Here is a 16,940-nt window from a genome sequence, read left to right as displayed (position 1 = left end):
CTGGCCAGGCAATTGCAGCTGGCAGATGTTCCAACAGAAGTTAGAAAACATATAGAAGAAAAGACTCACTTCAGGACGTGGAATGTCTGCACCATTATGGATGGAGGTGATGCACAAAGGCCTGAGAGAAGAACAGCTCTTTTCTCCAGAGAACTTGCTCTCTGTAATATCAATATTGCAGCACTGAGTGAGACTAGATTGGCCAGAGAAGGTTCCATCAATGAGCTAGGCAATTTCACTTTCTTTTGGACAAGAAAAGCAGAGGATGAAAATAGGATTCATGGAGCTGGATTTGCCAAAAGAAAGTCACTCCTGAAAAACCATGAGGACAGCTCCAAACTCCTAAGCAACCAGCAGAAAGCATTGCTAAATGGCAGAATGAAGTCATTTCTGTCTCAAACAAGGGTATGTTTTAGGACAAGGCCCAGACCAAACTAAAGAGAATGCAGGATGAGTGGTGGGAAAGGAAAGCTGCAGAAGTATGGCATTATTACACAGCTACAAACACCTCAAAGATATTTGACTCCCTCAGAGCTTGCACAGCCCCCCTGAAGTTGGCAAATGGTGCAACCTTCATCAAAGACAAGAAGGGAATCATAGAGATGGGCTGAACACTTCAACAGTTTATTCGCAGACCATCTGCAATATACCAAGCTGACGGTAGCCAACTGAAAAGAGGTAGATATTGATTTCCTCTGCATAGCAGTGATAATGTTGGTCTGCATGACACTCAAATATTTGATCTAAAGAAAGTCAATAGAATTGTCAAGTGTTCTGAGTGGAAACCATATGAATGTTCATATTGGCTCTGAAAGACACCACAGACTTCAACACAGTTTAGATCAAATCTAGTGAGAACAAAAATTGCATAAATGAGCCTTGGTACTGTTAACCCTAAATGATGTACCTGACAACTGCAAGCTGTGCTAGGAACACATAAACTATTTCACCTGCTCAAGAGATCATAGAATCATAGAATACTAGGACTGGAAGGGACCTCGAGAGGTCATCGAGTCCAGTCCCCTGCCCTCATGGCAGGACTAAATACTGTCTAGACCATCCCTGATACACATTTATCTAATCTACTCTTAAATATCTCCACAGATGGAGATTCCACAACCTCCCTGGGCAATTTATTCCAGTGTTTGACTACCCTGACAGTTAGGAACTTTAACCTAATGTCCAACCTAAACCTCCCTTGCTGCAGTTTAAGCCCATTGCTTCTTGTTCTATCCCCAGAGGCCAAGATGAACAAGTTTTCTCCCTCCTCCTTATGACACCCTTTTAGATATCTGAAAACTGCTATCATATCCCCCCTCAATCTTCTCTTTTCTAAACTAAACAAACCTAATTCCTTCAACCTTCCCTCATAGGTCATGTTCTCTAGACTTTTAATCATTCTTGTTGCTCTTCTCTGGACCCTCTCCAATTTCTCCACATCTTTCTTGAAATGTGGTGCCCAGAACTGAACACAATACTCCAATTGAGGCCTAACCAGCGCAGAGTAGAGCGGAAGAATGACTTCTCGTGTCTTGCTCACAACACACCTGTTAATGCATCACAGAATCATGTTTGCTTTCTTTGCAACAGCATCACACTGCTGACTCATATTCAACTTGTGGTCCACTAAACCTCTAGATCCCTTTCTGCCGTACTCCTTCCCAGACAGTCACTTCCTATTCTGTATGTATGAAACTGATTGTTCCTTCCTAAGTGGAGCACTTTGCATTTGTCTTTATTAAACTTCATCCTATTTACCTCAGACCATTTCTCCAATTTGTCCAGCTCATTTTGAATTATGACCTTATCCTGCAGATTAGTTGCAACCCCTCCCAGCTTGGTATCATCTGCAAACTTAATAAGCGTACTTTCTATACCAATATCTAAATCGTTGATGAAGATATTGAACAGAGCTGGTCCCAAAACAGACCCCTGCAGAACTTCACTTGTTATGCCTTTCCAGCAGGATTGTGAACCATTAATAACTACTCTCTGAGTATGGTTATCCAGCCAGTTATGCACCCACCTTACAGTAGCCCCATCTAAGTTGTATTTACCTAGTTTATCGATAAGAATATCATGCAAGACCATATCAAACGCCTTACTAAAGTCTAGATGCTGAGAAACAAAAGTCTGCATTAAGGAGACAACATTTTACTTAAAAATCTCTGAACTAACTAAGACGTATAATAACTTGGTTATAATTTTCCATGTAATAAGAAAAACTTCCTCTAAGATCTGTTAGAGGGAAGTGGTGGATGCCCCATTATTTGAAATTTTTAAAGCACTGGAGGATATGCCCTAGTGGTAGGGAAACTGTTTTGGCCAGGTACTTGTTCAACAACTGACGGGTATGTCTACACTGCCACCCTAATTCGAACTAGGGTGGCTAATGTAGGCATTCGAACTTGCAAATGAAGCCCGGGATTTAAATATCCCGGGCTTCATTTGCATGTTCCTGGGTGGCGCCATTTTTAAATGCCCCGTAGTTCAAACTACCTGCCCGCGGCTACACATGGCATGGACTAGGTAGTTCGAATTAAAGCTCCTAATTCAAACTACCGTTAAACCTCCTTGCAGGAGGCCTTCATTTGCAAGTTCAAATGCCTACATTAGCCACCCTAGTTCGAACTAGGATGGCAGTGTAAACATACCCAAAGAGATCTCAGAGGGGTCACCGTGATAGTCTGTAACTTCAAAAACAAGAAGTGGTCCTGGGGCACATTAGAGACTAACAAAAATATGTAGAATCATGACCTCTCGTGGGCAAAACCCACTTCATCAGATGAGATTCGCCAACTTTCTTCTTCATTCGCTTGGCTCTGAAATGCTGTTGAAAGTGACACCAAGATTTTCCATTCATAATTTAGTTAGAAACATAAGATGCAACTAGCATAGTTAAATAGATCAAGGAAAAAGAAGTGAGGATTTTGCTTTGTTTGTGTTTTTAACAGGAAAGTCACTGTGCATGGTTTAACAAAATACTCCCGATCACAAGGAGATCCGTGATGCAGAGTTGGATTGACTCTTAATGAGCCAAGAGTAGAAATAATATCACTGTATTGTTTACACAGAAAGAGGAACAGGTGGCCTCATTCACGTCTGGATTTTAAAAACCACAACAATCAGACTGAGAGGTTTATTTAAATAATTAAAGTTTTTTTTATAAAACATCAGTTAACAGTAGCATCCATCCTGAGCTCTGTACTGTCTTTACAAGACATCCAATTCACAGTCCACAAACTAAAATAATTTTTACAGATTAAATCTATGGCCATTTCCCCCACATTCATAAGTAAATCCAGCTTCATAACATGCCAATAAAGCATGCCAATGAATAATCCCGACTAACCCCATCTTCCAAATGCCCAGGAAAAAAATGTGACCTTTGTAATGAGTCAATAGGTTTAACAAATGTGAGATTTGGTGGACTAAAGGGGAGAGAGGGAGGCATACTGTAGTGGATGGGCCCACATGGAAAATGCCCTGCTGGCAACACTCTCTCTTGTATGTTGAAATACCCTGCTGCTCTCCACATAGCAGCTTTACCACATGAGGAGGGAGGCTGTGTTTCAAGTTATTTAGGCGCAAATTATTTTGAGCAGTAATCATCAGCAATGCTTATATCTTGAATTCTCCTTAAAAGCCCCCATTGTGAAGCTACTAGTGTTATGTTTTGGGTCAATCTACTGTATTTTTAAGAGAGTGTGTATGTGAGCGAGCGAGCGAGCGAGTCTGTCCTTCCATCTGTTCGTTTGCTCAAACACTCCTTCTAAATGGTAAGAGCTAGGATGATCCAATTTCATGTGAAGTTTCTTCTTATCATAACTGAAAGCAAAGTCAGGGTTTGGTTGTTCCAGGACAATGTCTGGAAAGCACTTGTTTTTCATAACACAGAAAAGGAGGCCACTGCTAGCAGGGACAGTTATTCTGTCTAATGACCACAGGGCGGGAGGGGGCAGCAAGGGTCTAGAGATGAGGACCAGAACTATTGGGGCAGTAGGGAGCAGGAGAAGTAAGCTTCCCACCCACCCCTAGCCAGTGCAGTCCCCGCTGCGGCCAATACCAGGGAGCTGCCACTTGGTCCCCACTGCAGCCAGCCCCAAGGAGCTGCCACCCAAGAAGTATGGCCCCTCTGTGGCCAAATCCAGGGAGCTGCTGCCTGGGAAATGACCCCCACTGTGGCCAACCCCAGAGAACTGCTGCCTAGGAAGCACGACCCCCACTGTGGCCAGTCCTGGGGAACCACCACCCAGGCAACAGAGCCCCTGTCCCTGGTGGCTCCTGCACCCCTCAAAACCACTGCCCCATGCCCTCAGTCCCTCCTTAACCAACCCTGAGTCCTGCACTCCCCTGCACATACAGTCACTTGCCCTGAGCCCCCTCACACTCTCAAACCCTCACTCCTGCCCCTCCCACACCCACGCCCCCTGCCCTGAGACCCCTTCATCCCCAAGTCCCTGCTGAAGGAGCAAGCAATGCCTGATAAATCTTCCAGTCAATTATAAAGATAAAAGTAAAAAAAAATAGATCCTTATTAGTCCATATGAAAATATATATATATATATATATATTTCTCATGGAGAAGTGAAGGATCATTGCCAGAGACGGGCAAGCTTCAAAAGGTTTAAAGGTTTGAATAAACGCTTAAAAATACGGATACTTATCTGTACCTCATTGGTCTGCAAAATTGGTCTGTGACTCTCAGAAGGGTGTGTTTTCCTATGAGGGTTCCCATTACTTCCTGCTTTTTGCCAGCCTTTCATGTGGTGTGTCAGCCTTCAGCTTCTGCCCTTAACCAGAACAAAGGTACAGAGGTAATTAAAATAATAAAGGATAGAAAGCTAAGCAAGCCTCCAATAATATTGAATATAGGTTTAGAGAGCCAGCTCAGCATGATGGTTTTTAGTCTGTACAGACCATTCCTACTATGTAGCACTTGAGCTTGGGTTATCTGGTTCTTTTTGAAACAGAAAACAATTTGTTTTAATCACTTGAATTAAACCGGAAGTAAAATGTTCTTCTGCCAGTAAAAAAAAAAACCCTCATAAGTTCTTAGGTTATGTGACCTTTTCAAATCTCCAAATGGATCTAATGGTTTTGCATCTCTTGGAATTCCAAAACATGCCCCTCGATTACTCATCAGTCAGAGCTCTGAAGTGAACCATAAAGCATAGCAATTCATTGAAGAAGTGGCCTTCTGACCAAGAGTAAAACATATGGGTGATGTGTAACAAAGATTTCCAGCAGGGAAAAACCCAGTAGAGGTGACATAAGCCCCGTATGGGTAACCCTTAAACTTCTTAAGGTTGCAAGAGGCAGGGACAACCCACCAAACTCAGAAATAGATCTAGAACGTGATCACACAAAGCCCACTCCATTAGTGTTCTGATTCACAGTTTGGGTCCCCGAAACTCTCAAAGATGTACAATGGGTCTCTAAATACTCTGGTTCAAGCCATTATAAAAACAGAAATAATCTATAAACTGTAGTTCCCAGTCCAAGTTCAAAATGTTTAAAAAAGTGTTGGAAATTCAAGTCTTTGGCTCAGATTCAATCGTCCAACCTAATTCTATAGAGCACATAAGCACATACTTAAATGTTTCACTGAAATAAAGGTTCTAAAGGCAATGGAGTACGAACAGTCATCTGGACTGTTGCTCACTAGGAAATAAAAAATTACTAGTAACAAGTGATTCTCTAAAAGGTTCATGTTGGAAATCATAAAATTGCATTTCTGAACTTTGCCAATCTTATTTAGTCCAACATTTGCAGGAAGACAGATTCACCATCAAGGTTTCAAATACTTCCTGGATTCTCCTGGATTCTAAATGCTAAAGGAATAATCTTTTTCATACTACAGTAATTTAATGTTTCTGCTTTGCCTGCCAACAATTTGAAAGTGCACAAGTGTGTAAAAACAGTAACTACAAGTGACCGTATGGTATGGAGCCAAGTACATACAGACATGCATACTAATTTATATTTCCTTAACATTTTAAACCCCTGTAGTACAATGATGGAGGGGAAAGACTCAGGAACATGAGGAGAGTTAAAATAAGAAAAAGGAGAGGTCCAATTATTAATCTTATTCATGGTCTCCTAGTTCAGTCATATCCTCCAAAGTGAGAGACACAGATATATAGTCTGGGAATTTTTCCAGATTTCTTTTTAAGGAAATGAAATGCTCAACACTGGTTGCACTAAAAAAAGATATTTTTGGTTCTCCACAATACCATTAGCAGAGCTGAGTATGGGTTCTGAATACATACTTGGAGGTTGTACAACAGTGCAGCTATGCTTTGTAGAGCTAGAAGAACTGTCATCACCATACTATCTATTTTACACATTGCAAACAACTATATCATGTAATGTATCACTTTGCCACAGAATCCAGTCCTTTGCCCATGTCTTGCTGCAGAGTTGCACTCCAGTATCTTTTTTAAACGTTTTCACTCACCAGGGGTGTGAAAATAATCTTGAAAATGTAAATAAGTTGCAAACGGTGTCAGTGAGATGTGAATGATCTCATTCCTTTCATTGTGTTGTTGAAACCTAAAGACAACAAATTCAGTATCAACATTAACTATTTCAGTGCTTCGCATCGTTGCAGCAGCTGCAATTAGTTGATGTGCATATACCCCAATCCTAAACTGCCTCTCTCATGTCTCTCCAACAGCCAAAATTCTTAATTGTCCTTTGCTCAGTTGCCAAAACCTCCAACTTTCCCCAGCATAACTTCTATGCTATAGCTATGCAACATCAACATGTTCATAAATGTGACACATTAAAAAACTTCCCTGAATTTCTAGTGTTCCCCTCTAAAGTGCCACAGAATTCAGGGATCTTGCTATAGAAATTAGATCCAGTTTGCAGCAGAGTAGATGGAGTTGAAATACTTATTATACATAAATTAATCAAGTAAAAAATATGAACAGGCCAGGCACAACATACACTCACCCCAAAAAATACCACTCCACCAAGCTGAATGGGTGAATAGACTCTTGCAAGGCTCAATTAACATAGGCGATGCTGAAAATATCTTTTATCGGTGTTGCTTCAAAATCACTTTGTAAATCCTATTTAAAATAAAATATACACACATAATATAGTGCAATGCTACATGCCATGATATAGAAACACCTGTTGAGCTCGCAGTCAGATAGCGCAGACTTAAATTTAAGCATAAGTCTTTCCATGGACAGCAGGTATGCAATTTCTGTCTCCACAGAAATGTAAATAGATGGCAGAAAGTCCCAATAAGTCAGAATTTGACATTCTTAGGAGAATATAAGGTCTTAAGCAATTGCTGATAAGCCTGGTTCAGAATTGGCTTGCATTTAATTAAAAAAAATGTCAACCATACAAAATATTGTGGTATTTCTGTTGTATGCCTCCATCTTTAAAATAAACATTTTGTGAATAGGATTGTTACAAATATGCAATGCAAACCCTATTCTGAATCTATTCTATCCCCTCCTTGATAATAATATTTCTCTGTCATAACCACATTACAGCAGCAAATGTCCATGCATACACATGATACATTGGGACTATTCAGCATTGGCTTCCCTTACCAATTCAGCATGTGTCTCATTTCACTATATTGAGAGGATTGTATGCTCTTGTGTTAGATGATTATTTTTATCTTTATCTTGTGTGCTTGCTTGTTTGTTTGTTTATTTAGGCAGTTGCCATGTTGTAACCATGACAAATAGCTTAGAAGATGCCATGCTCTGGAGTATGTTCTCCTTGAGCAGCTTTGGGATCTCTCAGGCAATCTTTTGTCTGTTGAAGCAAAATGCAGGACAATGTAGCACTTTAAAGACTAACAAGATGGTTTATTAGATGATGAGCTTTCGTGGGCCAGACCCACTTCCTCAGATCAAATAGTGGAAGAAAGTAATCACAACCATATATACCAAAGGATACAATTAAAAAAAAAATGAAGGATGTCTGAAATGAAGGATGTCTGTGGCATCCTTCATTTCTGCACTTGAATCATGTCTCCATCATCTCGGGGTTTATTCTTCAGTGGAAACGTGTGCATCACTCATATGAACACTATGCATCTGCCAAAGTCTTTGTGGATCTACTCTGGGGCTGTTTTTGAGCCAGGCTGCTGATGGAGCTGGCTGGTTTGTCCTGCTAAGTACTTCTTGCCTTTTAATTTGCTTATAATTAGCTCTATGTGATGTGTTTTGAGAATGAGGCTCTGAGCAAACCCCTCAGAGGATATCAGATGGGAAAAGATCTTTTGCAAGGTTGCTGCAAATGGCCATAGGGGTTGTTAACATAAATTTACACTGTTGTTAGGGAGAGGCCTGCATGCTGTTTTTCTTAAGCATAAGATTTTTCTTGAGAAAAGTCCTTAGGCTTTGTTAGTGAGGAGGTGGGGAGAAGTGTACATGATCTCTGTGTTGTTGCCTTCAAACAGTGTGTTGTGGGCTATTTTTTGGTTGATTGGTTGGTGGAGAAGAGGGGAGGCAAGAGATTAACCTTAGTGATGACACTGAAGCAACTACACAAATTATGTGTAACACTGAAGCTTCATATGTATTCAGGAACCTACCTTGGTGCTAATACAGCATTATTTTCAAAGTTACGACACCATGCACGTTTAAAACTCCAAATGGAAGCCGTTCCCTATGCTTAGCCTGTGAGATAAATGTGAGAGATTTGTTTCTAGTCTGAGCAGGTAATATGAAGACAGCATACCTTACTGAAGTTTCAGAAATCCCTTTCAAAGAATGGTTTACATTTGGATGTACATGATAAGTTTGTGTTTGCATTGGTAAGTCACGCGTATTCTTGGTAATGAATAATAATATATTATAATTAGTATTGTGACTATGGTATTATTTAGTTCAGAAGTCAATCTGTCTGCAAATCATTGCACTTTCCAAATCTAAGTCAGTTACTTCACCTCCCATAAAACCTAAATTAAATTGTTAATTTAGATTTTACAAAGCCTCTTTGGGACAGGGATGGGCTTTTCTTTACACGTGTACAGCACCTAGCACAATGGGGCCCTGATTCTGACTGCTAGAAGGCTACCCCAATGCAAATGGTGAACACACCCAATAAAAGGCGGTATTAATTGAACCAGCAGTTAGCTGTAGAAAACGATGGGGATCCACAGTTAGAGAGAGATGCTGAGGCACATCAGCAAGTGCATTCAGACCATGAAATAGATGTAACCTTGTGCTATGGGGAGCATCTCAGTTGTGTTTCATATGTATTCTTCACAGCCCTTACAAGGGATAGTTCCAGTGTAGGAACAAAAAAACAGCCTTGCTCCAAGGGTATTGTATGTAAAGATTAACAGTGTCAAATGGTGACAGGACTATCGTAAATTCCTTGCACACAAAACTAAGATGTTAAATCCTATCTCTATAACTTCTGTTCCTCTCAATGCGAAATTCAGAAGGTGTTGAATGGAAGTGATCACAGAAAGTAGTAGCTTGATTGATAAAGTCCCTATCTGGTCATTTACGATCTGGCTGAAGGAGAAGCGGCTTTTGCCAGACAGAAAAGCAATTAATCTGCAAACAAGCCAAGGAACAGCAGGGCTGTGCATTGGAGTCTCAGGCTGCTGGGAGCTCATGAGAGGAGATAAGACCGCAGCCTGCTATTTATTGTACATTTTAATTAAGTGCTTGTTAACGGCAGTTATCTTAACAGTCATAAAATTACTGTTGTAATGCATTTTGTTTGAGGGGGAAAAAATGGAGGGAGCCGAAGGACTTTATGAAAGCAGTCACAGATTGCTTTCACTTTAAATCAAAGAATAAATTCTGAAGAGGAGGGATGTTGCAATGATCTAAGCCGAGCCACTAATGGTTATTTAATGTGGCCATCAGTGTTTGTAAGTCCCTAGCATACGGAACGTACACAATAGCCTCCAAACCCTCTTTAACACTTATTTGAGATGACAGGAAAAATGAAACCGTTTGTGCTTTCAATGGAAAAGCAATCATTGGTACATTATATTCTGCTTGCCCTATCATGCTAATGCATGGTAAAAATGTCACCAAATGTATTTAAGGACCTGATGGAGTGTTGCCGTTTGATTCCTGTTACTGGGCTGATTAATAAAAATCTTCAATTTGTATGTAAATGCAGTGGGGTTTCATATCATCCACATACCTGCACCTGGAGAAAATAATAAACTGAACTTTAATGCAGCAATTATAAGCATTTATGGAACTCTTTAAAGAGGCTGCTGCCTCCCCTGACCATCAAGATGAGATATTCACAGAGGAATATTACTGATGCTCAGACAAGCAGGGCTGCAGATGGTCCCCAGTGCAAATGCTGCCAATGCAGATTAACTCACTGACTCATACTCACTTTGGTACAACAATGTAAGCTACTTCTTATTAGACAAAAGTGTCATATTTCCCCCTCCCTCCGAAATCAGATCAAATTGAACTGTACTTTGGGGTGGGAAGAGGGTGGTGATTAACATTTCAAATGAGTTTTGTTTGCATCATTTACACTTTTCCTGACATCATTTAATTCCCCTCTGAATATGTTCCCATGACAACATCATCACCATAGATAAAAATTGCATTGATACAACAGAAGCTTTTCAAGATACATGACAACAGCTGTTTGTTTGTTTGTTTAATCCCTCTAATGATGTTCAGCCTTTAACCAATGACCCCCAATGGTCGATCCTTAATAAAACAAAGTGTGTAGCTATTTGCATTTTCACAGCTGGATATTGGAAACGGTTGTGGTTTGGGTACTAATGGAATAATAAGTTCATGTATTGGATATGGTCATGTGGAGGAATACATTAGAGCACAGATAGATATTTGGTTTGATGTATGCTCATGCACAGTCTCTGCGTACATAGCAATTTGTGGTTAAGTATGCACCTAGCATAGATGTTCGTAGTTACTGTAAACATTTATGGAGCTATATTTTCACATTTTAGTGTATGTGTACAAAGATGAGAAACAAATATACTAAACATATTAACCTTCTAAGACCCAACATAGAATAATTAATTTATCTCATTTCATCACTATATTCTTATTAGAGTGTAATTCTTAACCAATACAAGGTTAGTGACTGGTTTTCCTGTTCCAAAAAATGTAATATTCTTCATAGATGACCTCCACAAGATATAATTAATGACTGTTAAAGACTAGTCAAAGTTGTACTTCTTATATACTCTGATAAGTTTTTGACTTTTACCATTCACAGATCAGCTTTCTCTTTATAGGGAACCGCTGTTTTTACTCTGCTTTTCATGATCCAAAATCAAAACATTCTCTTTATAAAAAGGCACTATTTTTTAAAATAAACTTTCATGTAAAGGATCTAGTTTTTTTAAATCCTTTTTTAAACCAGTCTCTCGTTTTGTGGGTACAACTCGCTGCAGTGTTAAACACAGCATTTAACCATCCATGATTTCACCCAAAAATCTGGCAGATGGATGATGAAATTTCCACCTGAAAAACTGGAGGTCAGGTTGAGACCACCTTTTTAAAATGTGCAGCCCATTTTTAAATTTCTCTTTCTCTTGTCAATAAAAATTTAAATTGATTTCAAAGCGAGAAGGAGCAGTCCTTGGTCTACCATATGCATGTATATTTCAGTCATCTATCAGACATATATGCATGCACTGTCCCGATGCCTTTAAGTCAGTGGGAGGCGACCTGCAGCCCGAGGGCCTCATGCAGCCTATCATGCTATTATCTGTGGCCAAGAGACATTTTGTTTACTGTTGCCCATATGCAGGGTTGCCAGATTCCACTGGTTTCTGAGCAGGTAGGGTGTTTTTCCTACCAGTATTATTAAAGTGACATACATGTAAAGCAAGAACATGTGAATTAAGGTGTGTGCTGATTGTACACACTCCCTCCGCATCCAACCAAAAAACTGCTACAGTTCAGTCGGTGCATCCCACAAATTCTAGGCATGCAAGCAATGTTAGCAAAACAACCCTATCTCAGGAGACCATCCTGGTTATGACAATTTTGCAGGCCACTGAGATGACGAAGGACCATTCATGAGGCCCACTCACTAGCCTAGGTTGCCCATTGATGCTTAATTATTGCTCATCATCATAACCTAAAAAGTACATCGACCACCAGATTTTTGCTCATTTTGGGGCATGCTATTTTAAAAGGAGGTAATATCACAGAATTGCCCTTTCCACACTGGTAGCTTGTAAAAGTTCTTACTAAAAACCATCACCTAGGAGCATAGTTCTAGCCACACAGTACTTAAGATGGCAATAGTTGTGGGGAAGGAAACATCTCTATCATAGACGTTTAAACCAAGGAGATGCCAGTTTTTATTCTTTATTTGCCAGCTATCAATCAACAGCTGGATTTTGTTTGTTCTCCTAGCTAACAAGTACAAATTCGCAGAGTCAATGATAACACAACCTTGCAATGATAACAATAGCTGTGTTTTAACAAGATGGAGCCACAGTCGTGGAGAACACAAGGGGCACATCTATTTCTAAGTAGGTATGCCAGATTATAGAAGGAAACAACTACTGGGCTACGTCTACACTGGCCCCTTTTCCGGAAGGGGCATGTTAATTTCAGCGATCGCAATAGGAAAATCCGCGGGGGATTTAAATATCCCCCGCGGCATTTAAATAAAAATGTCCGCCGCTTTTTTCCGGCTTTTAGAAAAGCCGGAAAAGAGCGTCTACACTGGCCCCGATCCTCCGGAAAAAGCGCCCTTTTCCAGAGGATCTTATTCCTACTTCGAAGTAGGAATAAGATCCTCCGGAAAAGGGCGCTTTTTCCGGAGGATCGGGGCCAGTGTAGACGCTCTTTTCCGGCTTTTCTAAAAGCCGGAAAAAAGCGGCGGACATTTTTATTTAAATGCCGCGGGGGATATTTAAATCCCCCGCTGATTTCCCTATTGCGATCGCTGAAATTAACATGCCCCTTCCGGAAAAGGGGCCAGTGTAGACGTAGCCCTGGTGCTTTGCTGAACGCTGGGGGTGCACGTTTTGCTGGTCTCCTCTTGATTACCAGTTCCTGAATTAGACTAAAAATATACACAGGCTTTCCCAATATTATTTTTGCAAGTAAGCAGTCACCGTAGTGGCCAGAGAATGGGGCTATGTCTAGACTGCAGGCTTCTTTCGGAAGAAGCTTTTCAGGAAGAAATCTTCCGAAAAAACTTCTTCCAAAAGACAGCATCCACACAGAAAAATGCATCAAAAAAGCAATCTGCTTTTTCAAAAGATAGCACCCACACTGACTGGACACTATCTCGCATTTAAGCTGTGATTACTATGGATACATATGGATTACATATGCCACCAGGGCATATGCACTGTTTCCTCTTTCCTCTTCTTGCAAAAGAACTCCCTCTTCCCCATCCACACACACACTGTTTTCTGAAAGAGCTCTTTTGGAAAAATGCTTCTTCATAGAAAGAAGTTTACCAATGTCAAGAAAAACCCCTCTGTTCTTTTGATTTTTTTTTCAAAAGAATGTGATTGCAGTGTGGACGTGAATCAAGTTTTTTCGGAAAAACAGCCATTTTTCTGAAAAAAAAAAACCTCTGTAGTGTAGGCATACCCTGGGAGAGATAATTCGGCCCCTTAACACATATACATAAATCCACAGTAATTTAGTCAAAGTAGTGTAACTATTTTTGTTTAGACAAGGCTTCTGTACTCCCTAATTCTCTTTTGGAGGAGGCTGCTTTTGTGATTTGGATGTTTTATATATCACATTACAGCACTCTGAATGACTTGAAGTCAGGGAGTGGTACTTTAAAATATCCCGTTTTATTTTAGCTTAAAGGACCAGTAGAAGAGAGAAATGGCCTTTAAAAAAAAAAACCTAGTGATTAGAAGTGCTTGCCGACTTCCCCATAAAGCTTTCTTTTACCATTGTGACCTTAATGAGAATGTTTCCCTTGAGACTTGTGGAGAGTTTTATGAGACAGCAGAAACAGTAGAACATGAGAAACCACCATGGCAACATTTTAAAAAAATCAGTAAAAGAAAGGCAATTTAAAAATACAAAAGATCTCCAGGAAAAGAATCCCAATACAAACTTTTAAGATAGCCACATTCTAATATCTTTGCATTTTTATTTACTTTATTTAAGATACTTCGTTAGCTGACGAACTGCTACTTTGTGACATTTGTGGGCATAGCGGGTTAGTATTGAACTCTATGTAGGATAACTCTTGGTTCAACTTCTCTTACATGTTGTACTCCTGGAGCTACCACTTTTATGGGGGGAAGACGCATCTCACATTGTATGTGTCTAAAAAAACTAAAGCCCCAGTTCATAGAGGTATTTTAAATCCATGCCTAACTTTAAACAGGAGAGTAAGCCCCTTGACACTGACTGACAATTTATCTGCCTAAAAGTTAAGCATAAGCTTATGTATATTGCTAAATCGGGATCTAAAATATTGTAACATCAGGGATATCCAAAGGAACGAGTGTGACATACTGTGAAACAATGGTTGCTTAAGCTAGAGCCCTAGTGCTGGTGACAGGCAGTCCCAGCGGCTGTGTCCAGACTCAGGGGTTTTTTTCGAAAAAGTAGCCTTTTTCCGAAAAAACTTCACCTGCGTCTAGAGTGCAGCCACGTTCTTTCGAAATTAAATCGAAAGAACGCGGCTTTTCTTTCGACGTTGGTAAACCTCATTTTACGAGGAAGAACGCCTTTTTTCGAAAGTGCTCTTTCGAAAAAAGGCGTTCTTGAATGCAAACAGGGGTTTTTCAAACGAGAGCATCCAGACTGCCTTTCGAAAAAGCGGCTTGCTTTTTCGAAAGTTCCGCTTGCAGTCTAGAAGCTCTTTTCCGAAAGAGGCTTTTTCAAAAGTATCTTTCGAAAAAGCCTCTTTCGAAAGAGGCTTGCAGTCTAGACATAGCCAGCCAGCCGAAGAACATTTGGGAGAAATCCTGAGGAAGTTAATGGCAGTTTAGTATTTCACACTTTGGGCAAGTCCTCACTTTAGAAAAACAAAATGCAAAATGGGGAATCCTCTAGCTCAGGTTAAAATTCTAGTGAAGACAAGGAAGTTTTATTTTTAATAAAATTAGCAGGTTGAGTTAAATACAATAGGAGAGGCTGTGGATTATATCTACCTGTTAGCTTATGTTATTATAACAGCCTATTTTCACTAGGATTTTCACTAGACATAGATATAACCAGATAAGACACCTTCTCCTACTCCTCCCCTTTTTTCAAATGAAGAATGTCCTCATTTTCAATTTTCACACCCCAAGTCTGTCTTAAACCATACTTATCGTCAATCCAGCAGTGGTAGAAAAAAAAAGAAGTACAGTACGTTTCAATAGGATCATGAACATACAACTTTTTTTTTCTCTTCGTTTTGTTCCAGGCCATGTGGCAGCCTCAGCACTACAAAATAGCAGATATTGCACCGATGCATACAACACATCGATATTTTGAGTATTTCCATATTAAAACTGCTCTTCAGCACAACTAAATTTTGAAATCTGTCATGTTAAAATTGTAGAGACATTTTTGTTGTTTTTTAATTGTCTATCTTAGTTTGCTTAGAAGTAAAACCATATTTGATGGAAAAGGAGGGAAATTCTCAGCTTATCAGAGATCTGGGGGTGAAACTGGATCAGCTACACACACAAAAATGAAAACAAATGTAAAATATTTCAAATTTTGCTGCAGTTTCACAAAGCCCCAGTTATACTCTCATTTTAGAAGTAAGCACAAGCAATACATTATATTGGTCAAGGTATACCAAGTGAAAAGAGGGCCTTTCCAGGTATCCAGCATCTGGTGAAGGTGAAGAGTATGGGCACTATCTGAGGCTGCCTTTTGTGGGGCTACGGCTACCCTGCTGTTTTTTTGTAGAGGAGGATATGCAAATCGTGCTCACATTTGCATATCTTCTTCCAATTTGTTTTGCAGAAGAGGTTTTGCCCATAAAAAGACGGGGCCATTTGACAGAAAAGCCCTCTTTTGCAAGATCCTTTATTACTCAAAAATCGAGGTTTAAAGGATTTTGCAAAAAAAGGGGGTTTTCCAGCAAATGGTCCCATCTACACAGGGTTCTTTATCGGCAAAACCTCTTCCGCAAAAAGAATTGGACGAAGATATGCAAATGCGAGCGCAATTTGCATATCCTCGACCGCAAAAAAACGGCAGTGTAGCCTTAGCCTGAGAGCATAACCTGGAGCCAATAGGAGCCGTGAGGCTCTGCATCCACGGTGCTGGTAAGTAAACAAACCAGCATGACCAGTTAACAGATTTATCAAAGTGGTTTCATGGACCACTTTGAGAAACACTGATCTAGCTACAGGACTATATAACTATTTAGACATTTTTGTTTCATGGTATAAGAGATTCTATTTGCCAGGAAATTTTGTGTTCTAGTTGCATTGTCATTCTCATCTTACCCTACAGTTCCCAAGTATTTCTGTATGTGTAAGATTTACCATCAAATATAGAGCTATACTGTGGGGCTCAGGTTGAATGTTCATGTTTTGGTGGGTTTTAATTAGATCTTGTTGGGAATTTTTTTCTCTCCTCCTGCAATTTTTTTGATGATTTTTTTTATTTCCACCTATATTTTCCTAGTTTCCATTTTAAAAAACAGATTTCTATTTCCAGTTTTTCTGATGATGACCCAAACTTTTAGATGAAAACTCCATTTTATTCTGCAAAACTTTCATTTTGTCAAAAAGCAGTTTTTCATCAACAAAATATTTCTACAGAATCTTTTCAATTAGCTGTTATTTTAACACATTCTGTGGTGAGGGAAATAAGAAGGGAGGATGAAAATGTATAGTCCTTCAGTGATGGATTCATGTATAATAAATACATAAATGAATCAAATTTACTTGAGTCTGATAATTTGCTAATGCAATACACCAAAGTCATTTTGAAAAATTAACTACTACATAGCCTCAGCTGCTATTTCCAAACTTGGAAAACTCAGCAAAT

The 16,940-nt window shown here is 39.7% G+C and overlaps 1 long non-coding RNA gene across 4 annotated transcripts in view; it reads right to left on the bottom strand.

The window, feature by feature from the left end:
* The window catches only part of LOC112545477 (uncharacterized), a 71,394-nt gene that overhangs the window by 18,489 nt on the left and 35,965 nt on the right, over nt 1–16,940 (bottom strand). For 3 of the 4 annotated variants that reach the window (XR_012906743.1, XR_012906740.1, XR_012906742.1), the window contains 3 exons: nt 6,961–7,079; nt 6,461–6,555; nt 4,674–4,793 (listed from right to left, as the gene is read on the bottom strand). This is a non-coding gene — a long non-coding RNA (uncharacterized LOC112545477). Of the gene's footprint in view, nt 1–3,205; nt 3,829–4,673; nt 4,794–6,460; nt 6,556–6,960; nt 7,080–16,940 lie in introns of those variants that run through there. The other variant, XR_012906741.1, reaches the window with a different exon arrangement.

Source organism: Pelodiscus sinensis, chromosome 12 (assembly GCF_049634645.1).
Source record: "Pelodiscus sinensis isolate JC-2024 chromosome 12, ASM4963464v1, whole genome shotgun sequence".
NCBI classification, from domain to species: domain Eukaryota; kingdom Metazoa; phylum Chordata; order Testudines; family Trionychidae; genus Pelodiscus; species Pelodiscus sinensis.
The sequence above is the reverse complement of the archived record's forward strand: the minus strand, read 5'-3'. Positions and strand labels throughout refer to the sequence as shown.